The 20746-nt window shown below is 41.6% G+C and overlaps 1 pseudogene; it reads left to right on the top strand.

The window, feature by feature from the left end:
- The first annotated feature begins 6435 nt into the window (after positions 1 to 6435).
- LOC139756211 (uncharacterized) lies at positions 6436 to 8967 on the top strand (annotated as a pseudogene).
- Positions 8968 to 20746: the final 11779 nt, after the last annotated feature.

Below are 20746 nucleotides of genomic sequence, written 5' to 3' on the forward strand. Positions count from 1 at the left end.
ATGTAAAAAAAAAAACAAAAAAACACTTAGGGAACGTCTTGTCATATAACCAATAGCTTGTGACAGCCTTGAATCTGATGAATCTTTCTCCTTCCTTGTCACTCAACACACACGCGTACTGATAGCAAATATATCAATATCTTTTTGGATAAGCTGATTATGTACTGTTAGAAATCAATATGAGGGCTTCTTCACGAAAGTTATATTTGAAAAATTAGTGTCGCTAACAGTCTTCCGTCTAACCCCTGTAAAGATGCTCTAATGGTCTTTCTCTTATCCCGATGTTGCTCCTGCCATGATGTGAATGTTGAGGGAAGAGTTTCCACTCATTCCTGTGAGGTACTCGGGAAAGTGGCGAGGCAACAGTTCTAGTTGCTATTGTTGTTAAGATTCATCAGGTCTTGGTTCCTGGTACAGGGTCTTTGTATTACGTCGACCCGCGTTTCAGTTCTTATATAATCTTACTACTGCCTGAAGGTCATCCACTCATTTATTCTTTTGGTACCAAGAGGGACCTTATGTAAAACCCAAGTGGTGTCATGTTGGTCAAGTGGATGCCTGACCTAAGGTTATGGTTTAAGACAAACGTAACAGAATCTTTGGTCAACGATTACTCAAAGTTCTTTAAAATACTTATTTCACACATAGGATATATACGATTACTCAAAATTCTTATTTGCCACAGGATATATAACTTCCATATTAAGTATCTAATAACGTCATGAGTTTGTATAAAATCATAAATAAATAATCTACGAAGTTCGCCTCGATCTGCAAATTGATTTGGGTAATGAACTCCATCTTAGGAATATGTAATTCATACTCAAATCCTTCCAGCTATGGTTCCCTATTGCATTGACACCAGAATCTTTACACTTCTCAACTCCCTCTGTATTTTCGTGTCTTGAATCTCGAAGTTCTTGCGAGACGACGAGATCCACCAATGATGGCATTTCCTCTGTTGCTTAACGTGTGGGGCCAACCCCTCCCAGAGGTCGCTCGGAGTCCTGAGTGATGTCCAACCCTACTGAAGCAGAGGGACAGCTAGCTGCTCGTCAAGAAAATCAATGCCAGTTGTGGTCACCGGATATACAAGTTAAGAAAATGGAAAATGTAATATATATGTAATTTGCTTAGCGAACTTTCAAATCCTAAGGACGACATATAGATCATAATTGCTACAGCAAAAAAGATTTCAGAAAATATAGTGTAGCTGGGTTTGGTCGGGGATGAGGGTTTGGTATTATCTGATATAAATATCCAGTAAGACTGATTTAAATCCCGGTCTGCGTTGCGAAGCGGTGAGATCCAAAAGTATACAGAAAATATGAAAAATACGAAAAAGTACTGGATATTTAAGAGGAGAACGCAAATATCAAAACTGCTTGCTCTTCAGGCATAAAGGAGGAATATGAAAACATAGACAAGGATTTGGAATATTGTTGGATAACCTGACGACTCTGGAGGATTATAAAAGTACACGGGTAAGCATGCAGGCGAACAAATACCTGGGCTAGCTAAGACAAGAGTGTCCTAGGCTAACAACACAGGGATAATGCAAGGACTGAAATTGCTGTTCCTTAGCTCCAAGAGTAACCTACAGGTGTATAGAATTTTAGGCTGGGGATGGTTATGTGAGTATAGAAGGAACATAGATACTGAAATTACCAGAGTCACAGGTTTTAGGGGGAGGGATCTGTAATCATAAGGGGGAAAGGTAATTGCTGAAATTGCTGGGGTGAGGATACAAACTTTGGTCTATATTGTTTCGTTTCGTATGTCCAGCTTAGAAACTTTCCATTACTCCCATATATATATATATATATATATATATATATATATATATATATATATATATATATATATATATATATATATATATATATGATGGAGAAGACTTTACTATGCGGAAGAGGATATGGTGGAAGGGAATGGGAAAGAGACCCGGCTAAGTCGTGAAAATCTTGATGTCTCGAAAGTCTTTGATAACCTGTGTCACTGGGATCTGATCTCTTAACTTCTCTCATTCAGTTTTCCTCCTTCACTGTCGTCCATGTTCCGATGTTGTTGCACACACACACACACACACACACACCTGTCGTGCGACTCCGGCCCGGTCAGAGCCAAGATGAAGCAAGACTTTCCCCTGCGTCACACCAAGTGGCTCAGAAAATAATTAGTGGCACCGTGGAATTTCGTGGTGGTGGTGGTGGGTGGTGACAAGGCACACCAGAGGGACTGATAACTTTGTGTGTCATGGCAGAGTCAGTCGTTATGACGTAAAGAACTGTGATTATAAAACATGCGTAAGAATGGAGAATAGCAGGTCAGGCGTAACGTCCATCATGTATGTGTCATCATGGTCGTCTGTTTTCACTTGCTTATGTGATTCGTAAATGTAGCAGATACTGGGTGATAAACCCAGTCATTTGGCCGCTGGATGATCATTCCACGGAAGACATAAACACCCCATACGTGCCATTATATACACTATGTGTGCTGGGTATGTTGCTCCAGCGAGAGGAGGTTGAATGGTGGACTGGCTCACTTTACAGATACTGAATTTCTTATGTATCTGTTGCCCTCAGGATAGCCAGGGCGTGTCTGGTGTGGTCTCACGTGAATTCCTGTTCCATATAGCACCTGGAGCCATACCGGATAACTATTCAGCTGTGATGGTCACACAGTGTGCATCAGTCATCGTAAAAGACATATGAGGAAATCAAGTAATTATATGATTATAGATGGAGAGGCATCACCCAAGGTGATCTGTTATTCCCATTTTCGTTAGATTTTTTTTCTGAATTTAAAGACGATCTTTGTAAGTACACAGACTTGTATGCCAATGATATCTTTTATGACTTGTTCTGAAGTGGTAATTGTATCCTCCCAATGTAAAACTTACCATAAGTTGATCTCCACCGTCTATCAGTACTTCAAATACGTTAGTTTATCGTTCGACCTTACACATTCACAATGAGTGTAGCATTTGCTTCCCACACATCAAACTCTCAATCTGAAGTATACAAATCATAAGCATAAAAAAATACTGTAATTATAATTATTATGATCAAACTAAGACATGTAAATTGTGGAGATTTAATGTAATTCTTTCATGTATCAAGATACCTTTTCGTACGGTAATTCTATATGTTGGGGATCAAGACAAATTCTGGGTATTTCATTTCACCTGCGAGCACTGCAAAAATAACTCTGGGGGTTAAGATAGACAATTGTTGCTCGTTTGGACAGCGGATTTTTTTTTTTTTACATATATAATCTTTTTTTTTTAGAATTCTTGAATCTAAAATGTTTAATTCTAATGTGAAAATTTTCAATGCTATTGAAAAAAATATATAAGGAATATGTTTGGAAACTTACACATTAGTCACGGCTGAAATAAATGTCATTTTTTTTTTTTCATAAACACAATTCTATATCATTCTTTTGCAGGATGGAACAGAAGGGAAAAGAGAGCCATGAAGTTCGGTATCGCAAGAATTTGGCGGGAACCCAGTGACTACTTAAGCAATTGCTACTTCTGCTTGGTGGACCCTTCCAAACGTCGGACTAGCAAGACTGCACCTGCTATCATGTATCCGCACCTTCCATCATCCAGTGCTTCGGTGCTACACGGCCCTGAGCTCTCCGTACCCCACTCCTCCGTCGTCAGAGCAGACCAAGCAAGTCAGAGGGGAAGGATTACAATTTCAAAGCTGCATTTGAGGAGAGAAACCCATACTACCCTAGTCAAATAGACCTAAACGACTTGATCAGAGATCTTGGTCTCACAGAGTCCAAATGCCGAGCTTCGATGAAAGTGTGCAAAGCGTAGATCAGAGGAAGCGTCATCTAGGTTTTTCCAGCTCCATCACCCGTCAAGATGGGTTCTGCTTCTGCCACAGTGTAACCAGTCTGTTCGAGACAATCGGAAACGCTTTTAACTCGAACGAGTGACGCCTCTTTATTGACAGCTCGTCCAGGGGCCTGAGTCAAAGCCGTGCTGGCTCACTCAGTGCACCTTAAAGAAGAGTACAACAATGTCAAGACCTTGCTAGACGTCTTGAAGTATGATGGGTACGGCTTGGAGGTCATCGGAAACTTCAAAATGGTGGCGTTCCTGATGGGCCTCCGAGGCGATTTTACCGTTTCCATGCTATCTTTGCCTTTGGAATAGCAGGGACACCGCGGCGCACTACCACATACCAGACTGGCCACAGTGGACCGAATTCTCTGTAGGGATGAACAACGTCGAGTGGGAACCACTGGTGGACCTCCGGAAGGTGTTGATGCCACCACTGGACATAAAATTAGGCCCTATGAAACAATTTGTTACGGCTCTGAATAAGGAGTCTGCAGCCTTCAAGTACCATCGAGACTTCTTCCCTAAGCTGTCTAAGGCAAAGGTCAAAGCAGGTGTCTTCGTCGGACCACAGATAAAGAATATCCTGGAGTGCAAGGACTTCCCCAAGAAGCTCACTAGGAAGGAGGAAGCAGCTTGGTTACAGCTTTATCGCAGTGGTTCGGAGCTTCCTTGGGCAATCACAAGACCGAAAACTATGTGGAGCTGGTTGAGACTATGGTGGAAAACTATGGCAAAATGGGCTGCAGGATGTGTCTCAAAGGCCATATCCTTGACGGTCATCTTGATAAATTCAAGGAGAACATGGGAGAGTATTCGGAGGAGGAGCAAGGCGAGCGCTTCTACCAGGATATACTGGACTCTTGGACGCCGCTACCAAAGAACATATAACGAGAACATGATGGGAGATTATATCTGGGGTCTGATTCGTGAGAGTGATTTGCAATACAGTCGTAAAACTTGAAAAGACTACTCACTTCCTAAATCTTTTGTGATCACTTTTAACATTAGTGTCATTTCATGTCAATTTTGACTCACATGTTGTTTTCTTGAGTTTATGTGAATAAAGATGTGCAAATTCGCCTGTTGTCCACTTGGAAACAGGCGCATTTCAAAGGGAATAAAAGCCTTTTTCTCTACTTCACTCGCAAGCAATTAGGAAATAACACTTATTACCCAGGAACAAAAACTGTATTACACTGTAATAAACGTCATTTTCACAAATTCATTTCATATAAAGGTACTAGTCAGGTCTGAAACGTTACGCTAAACACAATGGTACCGATCATGTGTCATCAGTGTATGGTAGCTGACGAATATACTTTAAAATCTTTTACTGACACCATTTTGACTAAGGTAACCTTAAGTTTCTGGAAAATATATGACAAACATGTTTTCAGATCTTTTACTGGTAGTATTTTCACCATAGACAATATATCATTGTAATGTTATATTGTTTTAGCTCTTGTTCTCTCTTCTAAAAGCAATGAATAGATTGAAGTGAAATTATGTATTCTCCCCGTTACTCCTATTTCCACTGCTCGATAATTCGAAATCAATCCATCTCATCACTCGTGCTCATGGGAGTTAACATTTTAATCCCAGAATGAATCCATTGCTTGTTTTACGTCAGTTTATAAGCATAAATGATGTTACGTATACATCCTCTCTTTATCAAAAGAAACAACTTGTTTGACAGTTATCGAAACGGCTGTTGTGTTGTCTGAATTATAATGAATACCGAAATACCAGATTAGTGATCCTTCATCAGAACCCTAATTATGATAATTATACTGCAATTATCTCCTAGTTAACTGAAGACATGTGTAATATTCAATATGAGCAGATAAGAGCGTTATTCTAATATTTACGTTAGGAGTACCAAGGATGTACACACGAAGAGTAGAAAAATTGTCCAAATGTCTCAGGCACCAAGTATTTTGCTCCTAGACCTGTGCTTAACTTCTTATCTCTTCATAAAGCATCATATCCCCTAAAAAATAGCATTTCATAAACTCCGCATCAACAGTTACTATTGTTCCGTGCAATATATGTTTCTACCTCAGCACTGTCAGCCGTTTAATGTATAAAACTCATCTTAATTCTATCTTTGCACGCAAGTTACCTGTCGTTGCATTGCTAGCTATTTCCTACAGATAACATCTCTCATTTACATAGGTATATCCATCTCTCTGTGTACAGATATCCTCAACGATACAGCAGTAGTTACATAAAGCAGTACAGATATCAATAAAGATATATAGGAACGAATGGAGTGAGCAACAGGCAACTCACAATCACCCGTGGACGCCAGAGAGAGAGAGAGAGAGAGAGAGAGAGAGAGAGAGAGAGAGAGAGAGAGAGAGAGAGAGAGAGAGAGAGAGAGAGAGAGAGAGAGTCACCACACTATTGCCGTATCATTAATATGGTTACGTCAACGCTATATTAACTCCACGCGATGCACATGGCCGCTCCAGCTTTCGTTTTTCTATGAAGGTCTTTACCATCCGAGATGTTCACAGCCTCGCCCACATCTATATATATATATTCGAGAGTTTGGGCTACACAGGAGTCACTTTTGGGTAGTCACAAGACATGGTCAATCGTTGTGATATATTTCACCTGTGAAGACACCTTTGGTAAGCAAAGAGTTTATGGTTTTAGTAAAGAGAAAAAGAAATCCTTATACTTAGTTCCCTAATTCTTACAATTTACAGATTATACATAATGGAATACTTTTAAGTGTGCAGTATTTCATCTTTGGGAATTCAACGCAACGTCATATCGTTTGTCTTTTTAAACTAACCTCGTAAGATGTCATGCTTTGACGAGAAATTCCCTCCTGACTGTGGTGAAATAAGAGTTTTATTTGGTAGGGGAAGCGACTTGAAAGCGTCCTCAGTCTCCTCAAATACAGTCACAGCCTATCGACACTGACCGTAAGTGAACGCGTATTCCGAGTCCAGGGTCTATGTGTATCAATTTTTCCAAACTCAATAAGAGTTGTTTTTCCCCATAACTTAGTTTGACAGTAGTTTGACAGAAGTTATTATTACATACGTCACCAAAGTTACGTATAATGCCCCAGACGAACTTTCTTCATCTTGAATTAATTCAATTTTCCCATCAAAACTTTCTCATTCACGGCTTACTCGTACTTTTCTTGTGTAATTCATTTCTCTACACGTTCTTTGCCATTCCAAATTTTGCTTCATCGAATGCATTTGTGTCTTTGATAAGCTGCTTCGAAATGTCTGTTGCCTCGTTCTTTAACAGTCGTGTGCATAAGGTTTCCTCGACCATGTTAGCGATACAGTAAAAAAGAAAGAAAAAAAAAAAATCAGAGACGAATGTACACAAAGGCACAGGTTTAGAAAATGTCTTCCTGTTTCCTAAACAATTATTGTGCAACCAGTCACATTACAGTACCGTCATGTAGCAATATTGTTTCCGAATTATAGGATAAACTCCGCAGAGGCAACGAACATGGCTCCGAGCACTGACACCCAGTGTAGGTAGTATTAATTAAAACAGACTGACGGCTTCTAACCTCCTGTTGCCTTATTTCTGTACGTTTCTGCGCTTAATGTAACAATTTCCAGTGCTGTCTTTTGATGTCGGATGTTGCCCGGATAACGTCAAACGCATCTTCACGAGAGGATGATCACATTATAACCACCTTTTAATATTCTTTTGGAAAATTGAGGGTGGGTGACCTCCTAACACGTTTGTTTTTACTTCTCAGCCAAGATGACGAGCACCATCGGTATCACTATAGGGTCTGGTGCCGCTGCCTCTGCCATCGCTGCCGCTGGAGCCATCGGCCTAGGGGTACTGGGCGTGGGAGCGCTCCTGCGTGGCAGAGGCAGGAAGAAGGGTGGCAGGGGTAAGAAGACAAAGGGATACCATGGGCGGTACAGCCGACGGGCGAAGGAGGAGGAGAGAGGAGGAGGACATGCCAGAAGACTTGGAGGAAGCGCTGAACGTCATCCGGAGCCAAGATGTGACCGGGTGTGGCCTAAGGCTGGTGTGCCAGCTGGCTGCCAGGGACCAGCTGACGCTAGAGGAGGTGGCTATACTACAGATAGTCGGGTAGGTTGTCCTCCTATTGACATGCCTTCAATACTTTCCCGTTTTTCTTCACTGATGCGGTATTTCCACGAAGCCGCTCACTTAGCTTGTACAGGACGCTTTCCATTACACATGTACACTAGTGGGCAGGTCACAGGGAGGTGGAGATTCACACCACAACCCCGGGAGACCACAGTGCAGTGACGTCAGGCTGAAAATTACACGAGTCCTCTTCACTCCACTCCACTACATAACGTAGTTAGCAAAATACCAGTTATCAAACGACACGAAATAGCCATGATCAGTTTATTTTCAGTAACATATAAACTATTTTCCCGGCAGTAATTTTTTTTTCTGTCGTTTTGCAATATTTTCTTGAATGAATAGTTTCCAAATGTATATTTCAGACCAGCGGTGCAGCCTGGGGAGGGTCTTCTGCCCCCTGGGGCCCCTGGGGAGTACAGAGCGGCCAAGGGGTTGGGACAGGCAGGGTGGGGACTGTGGCCAGGCCTTCCCCATGTGTTCCCTGAATGGCACCCAGCTCATGGACACCGTCATGGCCTACTTGCCATGAGCTCTGCTAACTCCTGAGATCTACGGACGAACACCTATTCCCTGGACACAGCAGAAGTGAACACCGAATTGTACCACGATCGTACTACACACGATGACTCCTGACGTAGCAGAAATGAGAGAAAAAGAATGCGTTTTAAAGTATGAAAATGGATTTAAGACAAACTGATAGTAAGGCTGATATTCATTTGCATAAAATGTAATTCATACAGCAGGTAACCTGTCTTCGAAAAGATGATTTGAGTGAGAATTGTGTAGATTTTCGGCGCAATCAGCATTAGAGCGTTCTTCTAAAAACAACACGAGATTGTCTTCAACGTAGACAACTCCTTTTAACGAAATGTTGCCTTCCCTTTTCGGGTGAAATAATCAATTACCTTTATTGAATATTACTTACCACGTGTGTATGTCTGTGTACTCCTTGCATATATTGTAAACCATTATATATATATAAACATTAACCACACAGTCTCTCTGAGGTCAGATGCCACTAAACCTACTCATATTCACGACTTGATGTATCTATTACCGCGTCATCCACCGTACATCATCGACACGCGAAGTCAAGGTTGACAGACTCTCTTGCCACCAGAGGCGTCCAGCCGTTCATGACCTACATCCCACACCCTGGGAATACCGTTACTATGGTGGTCATTCTACATCTGACTGATGCGGGAAATCTCGTGGTATATTCACGGACGAGGAGGAGGAGGAGGTTAACTGAACCTGTCTGCTTCAGTCCGAGGCGAGAGAAGCCTATCAGCGCTCTTGATGATTTATGCACGGGCACCACACACCACGTCTCCTCACTTTAGAGAGAGAGAGAGAGAGGCCTCTCCCAGCCTGGGAAACACCTGCAGGCAGTTGGCTGACGACGATTACAAATTTGTGTCTTCGCTCACTGTAAGTTTCAGGTTCGTAACTCTCGTTACCGTTTTGTACGACCAGTAGGATTCAATATCCTCGTCAGATGCAAGATAAGAGCGAGGTGGACCCCCTAGAGCTAACGGATATGGAAAAACCATCCGTTGGAAGTCAAGACTGGCTCAACAAGGATATGGAGTCGGGAGGAATAACTTCTTGGCTCGTCTAATGTAAATCGAGAATGACCAGGACATAACATATCTTGAATGCACACCAGGAAAAGACGATCCAGGAACTAGTGTGGTATTACTTCTTACTAGTTCCTTTTACCACACTGGGGTGATTTGCCCCCTTACTACGGAGGTGACTTGCCCTTATTTTCATAAGGTTAAAGAGAATTAAAAGCAACTGTGGAAAATGCATTTAGCACGACAGCTAAAGGCACTCAGAAGGTAATGTTGAAGGGACCACACTTTCCAAGACAGCGCTGATCATCAACAGTAGCGAACGTTGTACAATTCTCTGCAAGAAAGCTGAGAAGGCGCACCTCGCTACATTAGAGGACTTATTTGCACTTTAGCATAGACAGGATATTAAACTTACAATGTTAAGAAATAATGGATTACCCTCTTCCTTCAAGACGAACATTTCTTCCAACCCATGGTTCAACCGTTCCTGTTCTGAGGCCATTCAGACATGGGATCAGGCATATCGAGCTTGGAAAAACTCTCCTTTTTCCGACATCCATTCAGCATGTACCACTGTCCGTAATCATTGCAAGTCCGTGAGGCAAAGCGTTCTATTATTCACATTAAGTGCCTCTTCATCCATTGATAAGTTTTCTGGTCTTTAACTAAGAGCATAGCTAAGTCTGCCCATACGAAAATGGAAGTCCTTTTCTTCTGAACAATTACTCAGTTTATACAAAGGACTGATCCGTCCTTGTATGGAGCACTGCTCTTATATCTGGGGTGTTTCAAGCTCTGCATCCATACTTGATATACCTAACCTCAAAATTTGACCCGCTTGCCCTTCGCCACAATGTTGGTTCACGTTCCCACTTCTATAGATATTACTTTGGTTTTTGATCCCGAGAGCTGGCTGCTTGTGTACCCCCACCATTAGCTAGACCACACAATACTTGGCAGGTTGCTGCTTCACATAATTATTGTGTGGCCGTTGGCAACTCAAGGGTGGGCCATTTTGATAACTGTTCCTTTCCCTACACCTTGAAGCCTTAGAACTCTAATTCAGACTTCGTGGGATTTCTATTATCTTCTGTTTTTTGTACATGGCCATACTACCTTAGCTTGTTCTTTTCAGTTAATTCCACCACATATATGACATTTAGTCTCTTTTATCTCAGTGATTCTCATTTCATCCATTCTTGTAACTTCTTCGATTAGCTTCAGTGCTTTCATTTCCGTAGCTTGGGGTCTGTGGACAAGTTTTTGGTTGTGAGCGACTCTGCCTTTGGCCCACGTATCAAAACGGGTCTTAAAATGTTGGTATATATGATCATCGTGCATTTCAGTGATACATTTTCATCTTCCAGTATAGGCTACATGTATCGGTATATCACATTTTCATCCTCCAGCATAGGCTACATGTATCGGTATATCACATTTTCATCCTCCAGCATAGGCTACATGTATCGGTATATCACATTTTCATCTTCCAGTATAGGCTACATGTATGGGTATATCACATTTTCATCCTCCAGTATAGGCTACATGTATCGGTATATCACATTTTCATCTTCCAGTATAGGCTACATGTATCGGTATATCACATTTTCATCTTCCAGTATAGGCTACATGTATCGGTATATCACATTTTCATCTTCCAGTATAGGCTACATGTATCGGTACATCACAGCTAATTCGCTGAACAAAGGATGAAAAAACCGCGATTTGGTGTGAGTCGGAGGCGGGCAAAAATAAACTTACTGCAGCTCCGAAAAATCAGCAACACTGTTTTTCTTTTTTTTTTTTTCCCTTGGTTGTCAGGGTGCAGATTAGGAGCGGGTAGAACACTTCATGTAATAGGACACACTCACAGTCCCGGGGAAGCGGGATACACTCAAGTTAATGGAAGCGCCACACACACACACACACACTCACAATTGAGGGAAGCGTTGGGTCACAGCGCAGGGCGCCGCCGTGAAAGGTAAAAAAAAAAAATGTTTATACAGCGACTCCTTAAATAGGCGTTGCGTGGATAAATGATTCATGCTCGCGAGAGAAGCAGAGGCAGGGCGCGAGTCGATGGAGGAACCGTTGAATATTTGACGCAAGTTTAAAGTCTCAGCCAGAAGAGGCATCGCTCCAGCAGCGTGGATGCTGAACTATTCAGTGACATGGGACAGGAAGTGCTCCAACGGGGAATACTGAGAGAAGGATTCTAATAACGGAGAGAGAGAGAGAGAGAGAGAGAGAGAGAGAGAGAGAGAGAGAGAGAGAGAGAGAGAGAGAGAGAGAGAGAGAGAGAGAGCAGGTTAGAAGAAAGAAAAAAAGAGAGCTTTGAAATATGCATTTGACAACAGAAACAGCAGAATGAATACTGGCACGCCACAAAACTCATGTTGGTAGGTGCAGTTTCACCTTCTGCCCTGGCGAATATTATTCATTCACTTCAAATAAACATAAACTCGGGTCTGAGCATTGTTTCTGATGTTTACACTTCACATCTTAATAAGAACGGCGCAGACTGACAGTGGCGAATCATCAGTTCAAACAACACTGAATTCATTGACCTGGTTGCAACTGCTTGTCAAAAAAAACGCAACCCAACACCCCGATCTGTGTCCCCAGCACACACACACACACACACACACACACACTGTACTGTACTATGCAAACCAGGACTGCTAAGAAGTTTTGGACGCTGCTCCATCGGAGGCTGAGTAAGAAGTTGGATCGAGTAGATTTGTCATCATTGTCGAGTTGATCACCTTAGTGGAAGGCAGCAACGGAAGCAAGTCAGAGAAGCGTCCTCGAAATGCTTTGGGGGATCACGGGTGGCGTGCCGCAGGGTATGGCCTTAGGACCACTGATTTCTTAGTATATGTAAATAATTTGTCTCATGGGCTGAACCCTTATTCAGACGTGTCTGCTGACGATGCCATGGTCATGAGAGGGATAAAGAATAATAACGGCATCATCAGTTTACAAGGCGAATCTAGACAAAGTCACCAAAGTTGGACTGATGAATACTTGCTGAAATCTACTCCAAGTGAAACGTAATGAAGATAAGACACAATGAGAAGACTTCGTCAAAATCATTACCCAGCGGGATATAAGCTACAGGGCTCATATATCAAGAGACTTGGGAGTAGACACTGTGCCTAACCAGTTACATAGCTCAGTATCAGGGGTACTGGTGAGGGGGCAAAATGTCTGCTAGAAAATATCTAAATTGTACTTAAAAAGGAAAAGTAGGGTGAACTACTCTCAGCATAAATTAGACCGTTTGTTTACCGTACCTGGAGTACCTCAAACATTAACTGCAACCACGATGATACTTGAATTAAAAGGTAAACTCCACTGAAGGGCTGAGGGCTATAAATTGCTCAGGGGTGACCTGATTACATCTCTCAGGATTCTAAATTATTTGATCGACGTCGACATTGAACAACTCTTCATGAGATGCAGTGACTGAGTAACTAGAGGCCATGAGAAGACTCACCTCATCACCCAATCCATGAACAGATTAAACAGCCATGGTGGCATCACAAATCCTTCACTAGAACCACTTATCCTCCTTCCTTCCTACTCGTTCATGCGCTTTACTTTCTCCATATAAACTTTCTCTCCTCACATTTAGTAGCTCTTTCCCCACATAAAGTCTTCGTATCACTTTCTTCAAGACCTCTCTGTCAACCCTATCATACGTCTTTTCCAGATCCATCACTGTCAATTACAAATCCCTCTCTTCCCACAAATATTCATCAAACAAATGCCTCACAGCAGACACCAGGTCTGCATACCCTTTATCGTTCCTTAAGCCAGCTTGTTCCTTCTCAGTCAGATGCTCTGGGCATGCAGCCACCCTGTCAGTCAAGACCCTCCCATGCATCTTACAAGGTAAACTCTACAGACCTATACCTCTGTAATTCGAGAATTTACGTTTGAAACCCTTGCCTTTGCCGTCCTCAGACACCTTTCCTTGGTCATACACACGTTGAAAAGCCTGAATAACCAATGAAAAACGATGTTCACCCCATCTCAATAGCAACTCAACTGCAATTCCATCACTTACATTGGCAATTCATCAGAAGTGCTATCCTCTCCTTTGCTACCATCCTCACATGAACCCCAGACTTTACGTAAATCCTCAAACATTCCCAAACCATTTCAACTCCCTCACCCCCTTCCCCTTTCCCTTTAATATCACCTACAGCCAGAATATTCAGGTTCCTCTCATGAAACCTATCCCTTATTTTTCCTTTCTCCTCGTCCCGGACATATTCAGGCACATTCAGACATCCCAGTCTGAGCCTTTGAAGGGGGGAAACCTTGCGTGGTTCTTTCTTCTGCTCCTGTTTTTTTCTTTTCTTTCTTTTTGGTAAGTGATCGTACAAGGAGGGGCAAGTCTCCAGCACCCCAGCTTCCGCCCCAGTTTGTCGCCTTTCACGACACGCAGGGGATACGTGGGTAGATTTCTCGCTCTCTTAGCCCCCAACGGATCCGGAAAGTTTATGGTTCAGGGTAAACGCATCGTGTGAATTACGTGTTGTCAAGTGTTACGTGAGAAATGGCGAGAAAGTTTGTAAACTTCGTTTGAGTTCCAGCAACTCGCGTGCATACGGGACAGAAAGGGAAAGAGAGCTATCTGAGCCAGGGAACATGATAGCCACGGCATCACTGTTACTATTCCTCCAAACTACTAGGCGGTAGCACCAACTACGTTGGTGCATGCCTATCACCTACTACCTCCACACTCGTATAATATATATATATATATATATATATATATATATATATATATATATATATATATTATCCATGGGGATAGGGGAGAAAGAATACTTCCCACGTATTCCCTGCGTGTCGTAGAAGGCGACTAAAAGGGGAGGGAGCGGGGGGCTGAAAATCCTTCCCTCTCGTTTTCAATTTTCCAAAAGAAGGAACAGAGAAGGGTGCCTATTGAGGATATTCCCTCTAAGGCTCAGTACTTTTGTTGTAAACGCTACCTCGCTAACGCGGGAAATAGCGAATAGTATAAAAGAAATATATATATATATATATATACATATATATATATATATATATATATATATATATATATATATATATATATATATATATATATATATATATATATATTCGAGGAAGCTATCAAGTAATTAAATCAATCTCATGAAGAGAAAGTGTCACTGATTTCCAGACAGGCGAAATGGAAAAAGAAAAAGTAACCCATCATGGTTGATCAAGCCGTCCAGCCACCTATAAATGTTTAAAGAAAAAAAAAAGTTTTGTTCTAACTTAGGAAGATACGCATCACCTGGTGGCCCCCCCTTGGGGACGGGCGCTGGGCAGGTTAAGGTTGGGACAGGGAATTTACCTTAAAAGGAAAAAAAAAGAATTCTGAAAACACTACCAAGTCTTTGGTCTTCTTTATGGTTGCTGGGATGAAGGTTCCTGCAACTTTTCTACGTCTCAACTTATTTCGCCGAGTGAGTCCGTCTTTACCTGTCTATATATACGTGTCTCTTATGTCTGGCTCTTCGTCACTGTCTGCATGTTCACTTTTTTGTCTATGTCTGTCATTATGTTATATTTGTCTATGTCTGTATGTCAATTTATATAAAGAGCAGTTTATATATATATATATATATATATATATATATATATATATATATATATATATATATATATATATATATATATATATATTTATTTATTTATATTTATTTTGCTTTGTCGCTGTCTCCCGCGTTTGCGAGGTAGCGCAAGGAAACAGACGAAAGAAATGGCCCAACCCACCCCCATACACATGTATATACATACACGTCCACACACGCAAATATACATACCTATACATCTCAATGTACACATATATATACACACAAAGACACATACATATATACCCATGCACACAATCCACACTGTCTGCCTTTATTCAGTGTGGTTTCAGAAGTGGTAGAGGATGTGTGGATCAGGTGTTTGCTTTGAAGAATGTATGTGAGAAATACTTAGAAAAGCAAATGGATGTGTATGTAGCATTTATGGATCTGGAGAAGGCATATGATAGAGTTGATAGAGATGCTCTGTGGAAGGTATTAAGAATATATGGTGTGGGAGGCAAGTTGTTAGAAGCAGTGAAAAGTTTTTATCAAGGATGTAAGGCATGTGTGCGTGTAGGAAGAGAGGAAAGTGATTGGTTCTCAGTGAATGTAGGTTTGCGGCAGGGGTGTGTGATGTCTCCATGGTTGTTTAATTTGTTTATGGATGGGGTTGTTAGGGAGGTGAATGCAAGAGTTTTGGAAAGAGGGGCAAGTATGAAGTCTGTTGTGGATAAGAGAGCTTGGGAAGTGAGTCAGTTGTTGTTCGCTGATGATACAGCGCTGGTGGCTGATTCATGTGAGAAACTGCAGAAGCTGGTGACTGAGTTTGGTAAAGTGTGTGAAAGAAGAAAGTTAAGAGTAAATGTGAATAAGAGCAAGGTTATTAGGTACAGTAGGGTTGAGGGTCAAGTCAATTGGGAGGTAAGTTTGAATGGAGAAAAACTGGAGGAAGTAAAGTGTTTTAGATATCTGGGAGTGGATCTGGCAGCGGATGGAACCATGGAAGCGGAAGTGGATCATAGGGTGGGGGAGGGGGCGAAAATCCTGGGAGCCTTGAAGAATGTGTGGAAGTCGAGAACATTATTTCGGAAAGCAAAAATGGGTATGTTTGAAGGAATAGTGGTTCCAACAATGTTGTATGGTTGCGAGGCGTGGGCTTTGGATAGAGTTGTGCGCAGGAGGGTGGATGTGCTGGAAATGAGATGTTTGAGGACAGTGTGTGGTGTGAGGTGGTTTGATCGAGTAAGTAACGTAAGGGTAAGAGAGATATGTGGAAATAAAAAGAGCGTGGTTGAGATAGCAGAAGAGGGTGTTTTGAAATGGTTTGGAGAGAATGAGTGAGGAAAGATTGACCAAGAGGATATATGTGTCGGAGGTGGAGGGAACGAGGAGAAGTGGGAGACCAAATTGGAGGTGGAAAGACGGAGTGAAAAAGATTTTGTGTGATCGGGGCCTGAACATGCAGGAGGGTGAAAGGAGGGCAAGGAATAGAGTGAATTGGATCGATGTGGTATACCGGGGTTGACGTGCTGTCAGTGGATTGAATCAGGGCATGTGAAGCGTCTGGGGTAAACCATGGAAAGCTGTGTAGGTATGTATATTTGCGTGTGTGGACGTGTATGTATATACATGTGTATGGGGGTGGGTTGGGCCATTTCTTTCGTCTGTTTCCTTGCGCTACCTCGCAAACGCGGGAGACAGCGACAAAAAAAAAAAGAAAGAAAAAAAAAAAAAAATATATATATATATATATATATATATATATATATATATATATATATATATCTATATATATATATATATATATATATATATATATATATATATCCCTGGGGATAGGGGAGAAAGAATACTTCCCACGTATTCCCTGCGTGTCGTAGAAGGCGACTAAAAGGGGAGGGAGCGGGTGGCTGAAATCCTCCCTCTCGTTTTTCAATTTTCCAAAAGAAGGAACAGAGAAGGGTGCCTAGTGAGGATATTCCCTCTAAGGCTCAGTACTTTTGTTCTAAACGCAACCTCGCTAACGCGGGAAATAGCGAATAGTATAATAGAAATATATATATATATATATATATATATATATATATATATATATATATATATATATATATATATATTCGAGGAAGCTATCAAGTAATTGAATCAATCTCATGAAGAGAAAGTGTCACTGATTTCCAGACAGGCGAAATGGTAAAAGAAAAAGTAACCCATCATGGTTGATCAAGCCGTCCAGCCACCTATAAATGTTTAAAGAAAAAAAAAAGTTTTGTTCTAACTTAGGAAGATACGCATCACCTGGTGGCCCCCCCTTGGGGACGGGCGCTGGGCAGGTTAAGGTTGGGACAGGGAATTTACCTTAAAAGGAAAAAAAAGAATTCTGAAAACACTGCCAAGTCTTTGGTCTTCTTTATGGTTGCTGGGATGAAGGTTCCTGCAACTTTTCTACGTTTCAACTTATTTCGCCGAGTGAGTCCGTCTTTACCTGTCTATATATACGTGTCTCTTATGTCTGGCTCTTCGTCACTGTCTGCATGTTCACTTTTTTGTCTATGTCTGTCATTATGTTATATTTGTCTATGTCTGTATGTCAATTTATATAAAGAGCAGTTTATATATATATATATATATATATATATATATATATATATATATATATATATATATATATATATATATATTTATTTATTTATATTTATTTTGCTTTGTCGCTGTCTCCCGCGTTTGCGAGGTAGCGCAAGGAAACAGACGAAAGAAATGGCCCAACCCACCCCCATACACATGTATATACATACACGTCCACACACGCAAATATACATACCTATACATCTCAATGTACACATATATATACACACAAAGACACATACATATATACCCATGCACACAATCCACACTGTCTGCCTTTATTCAGTGTGGTTTCAGAAGTGGTAGAGGATGTGTGGATCAGGTGTTTGCTTTGAAGAATGTATGTGAGAAATACTTAGAAAAGCAAATGGATGTGTATGTAGCATTTATGGATCTGGAGAAGGCATATGATAGAGTTGATAGAGATGCTCTGTGGAAGGTATTAAGAATATATGGTGTGGGAGGCAAGTTGTTAGAAGCAGTGAAAAGTTTTTATCGAGGATGTAAGGCATGTGTGCGTGTAGGAAGAGAGGAAAGTGATTGGTTCTCAGTGAATGTAGGTTTGCGGCAGGGGTGTGTGATGTCTCCATGGTTGTTTAATTTGTTTATGGATGGGGTTGTTAGGGAGGTGAATGCAAGAGTTTTGGAAAGAGGGGCAAGTATGAAGTCTGTTGTGGATAAGAGAGCTTGGGAAGTGAGTCAGTTGTTGTTCGCTGATGATACAGCGCTGGTGGCTGATTCATGTGAGAAACTGCAGAAGCTGGTGACTGAGTTTGGTAAAGTGTGTGAAAGAAGAAAGTTAAGAGTAAATGTGAATAAGAGCAAGGTTATTAGGTACAGTAGGGTTGAGGGTCAAGTCAATTGGGAGGTAAGTTTGAATGGAGAAAAACTGGAGGAAGTAAAGTGTTTTAGATATCTGGGAGTGGATCTGGCAGCGGATGGAACCATGGAAGCGGAAGTGGATCATAGGGTGGGGGAGGGGGCGAAAATCCTGGGAGCCTTGAAGAATGTGTGGAAGTCGAGAACATTATCTCGGAAAGCAAAAATGGGTATGTTTGAAGGAATAGTGGTTCCAACAATGTTGTATGGTTGCGAGGCGTGGGCTTTGGATAGAGTTGTGCGCAGGAGGGTGGATGTGCTGGAAATGAGATGTTTGAGGACAGTGTGTGGTGTGAGGTGGTTTGATCGAGTAAGTAACGTAAGGGTAAGAGAGATATGTGGAAATAAAAAGAGCGTGGTTGAGATAGCAGAAGAGGGTGTTTTGAAATGGTTTGGGCACATGGAGAGAATGAGTGAGGAAAGATTGACCAAGAGGATATATGTGTCGGAGGTGGAGGGAACGAGGAGAAGTGGGAGACCAAATTGGAGGTGGAAAGACGGAGTGAAAAAGATTTTGTGTGATCGGGGCCTGAACATGCAGGAGGGTGAAAGGAGGGCAAGGAATAGAGTGAATTGGATCGATGTGGTATACCGGGGTTGACGTGCTGTCAGTGGATTGAATCAGGGCATGTGAAGCGTCTGGGGTAAACCATGGAAAGCTGTGTAGGTATGTATATTTGCGTGTGTGGACGTGTATGTATATACATGTGTATGGGGGTGGGTTGGGCCATTTCTTTCGTCTGTTTCCTTGCGCTACCTCGCAAACGCGGGAGACAGCGACAAAAAAAAAGAAAAAAAAAAAAAAAAAAAATATATATATATATATATATATATATATATATATATATATATATATATACATTATCCCTGGGGATAGGGGATTAAGAATACTTCCCACGTATTCCCTGCGTGTCGTAAAGGCGACTAAAAGGGGAGGGAGCGGGGGGCTGGAAATCCTCCCCTCTCGTTTTTTTTTTTTTTCCAAAAGAAGGAACAGAGGGGGCCAGGTGAGGATATTCCAAAAAAGGCCCAGTCCTCTGTTCTTAACGCTACCTCGCTAACGCGGGAAATGGCGAATAGTTTAAAAGAAAGAAATATATATATATATATATATATATATATATATATATATATATATATATATATATATATATATATATATATATATATTGTGTGTGTGCGTGTTACCGGACTCCGTCTGCTCGAGGTTACGCAGCAAGTGAAAAGTTACCTTTGCTCAGACAGGAGTATAATGTTAAAGAACTGCTCACTCTAAAGTCCACATTTCCTTGTAACTGAAAGCAGCGAAGGCTTGGTATCCAATTCTTTAAGAAGAGTTCCTCTCTGAGTTCGTGGAACCAGATGTAAACCAGAAACGCCACCATTCGCGAGCGCATCCACTATGTCTTCCTCCAACGGACGTATTTTCAATTCTTCCTCGACAAACATGTCTTTCACTGCACCCATGATAACCCTTTATCCACTTCAGCCTTGACAAACGCAATTTCAGTGCACCCTCGGCATCACTGGCCGCCAACCTGACTCGAGAGGTTAGAGATAGGCTGTGAACGATAAGATAAAAGAAAACGATGAAGCAAAGGAAAAGTAATATGTTCCTCCTACAGCGAGAGAGTTGACTGATGTAATCAAGTGTGATTATTACTAAATGTAAATAATGTCTTGGGTTAGACATACCTTTAGTTTTAGTTCTTAAAAAAGTTAGATTCTAGTACAAGACGAACATTCTTCACTAAGAGATGTATATACTATGTAACATAACACGAAATCTCATACATATGTTCAACTAAACTTCCAGAAAAGACTTTGGATTTTTGTTTCATTCCCCACCGCAAAAGATTCGTAGCTACGTTACCTGTGAGACGGCGGGAAAATGTCTTCAGAGTCTGACATCAAGAGAGACTTCACGGCAGCTGCTCTGTTTGGTGAGGCGTTCGCTGATGAAGCGGGCTAAAAGCCTCCTACTACGCGCCCCCTCCTCCTCCTCCTCCCTCCCGTCTCTCACAACCACCACCACCTCCCAAGCGTCTCCATGCCCTCCCCCACCCTCCTCCTCCTCCTTACCTTCT

This window comes from Panulirus ornatus, chromosome 21, assembly GCF_036320965.1.
Source record: "Panulirus ornatus isolate Po-2019 chromosome 21, ASM3632096v1, whole genome shotgun sequence".
NCBI classification, from domain to species: Eukaryota; Metazoa; Arthropoda; class Malacostraca; order Decapoda; family Palinuridae; genus Panulirus; species Panulirus ornatus.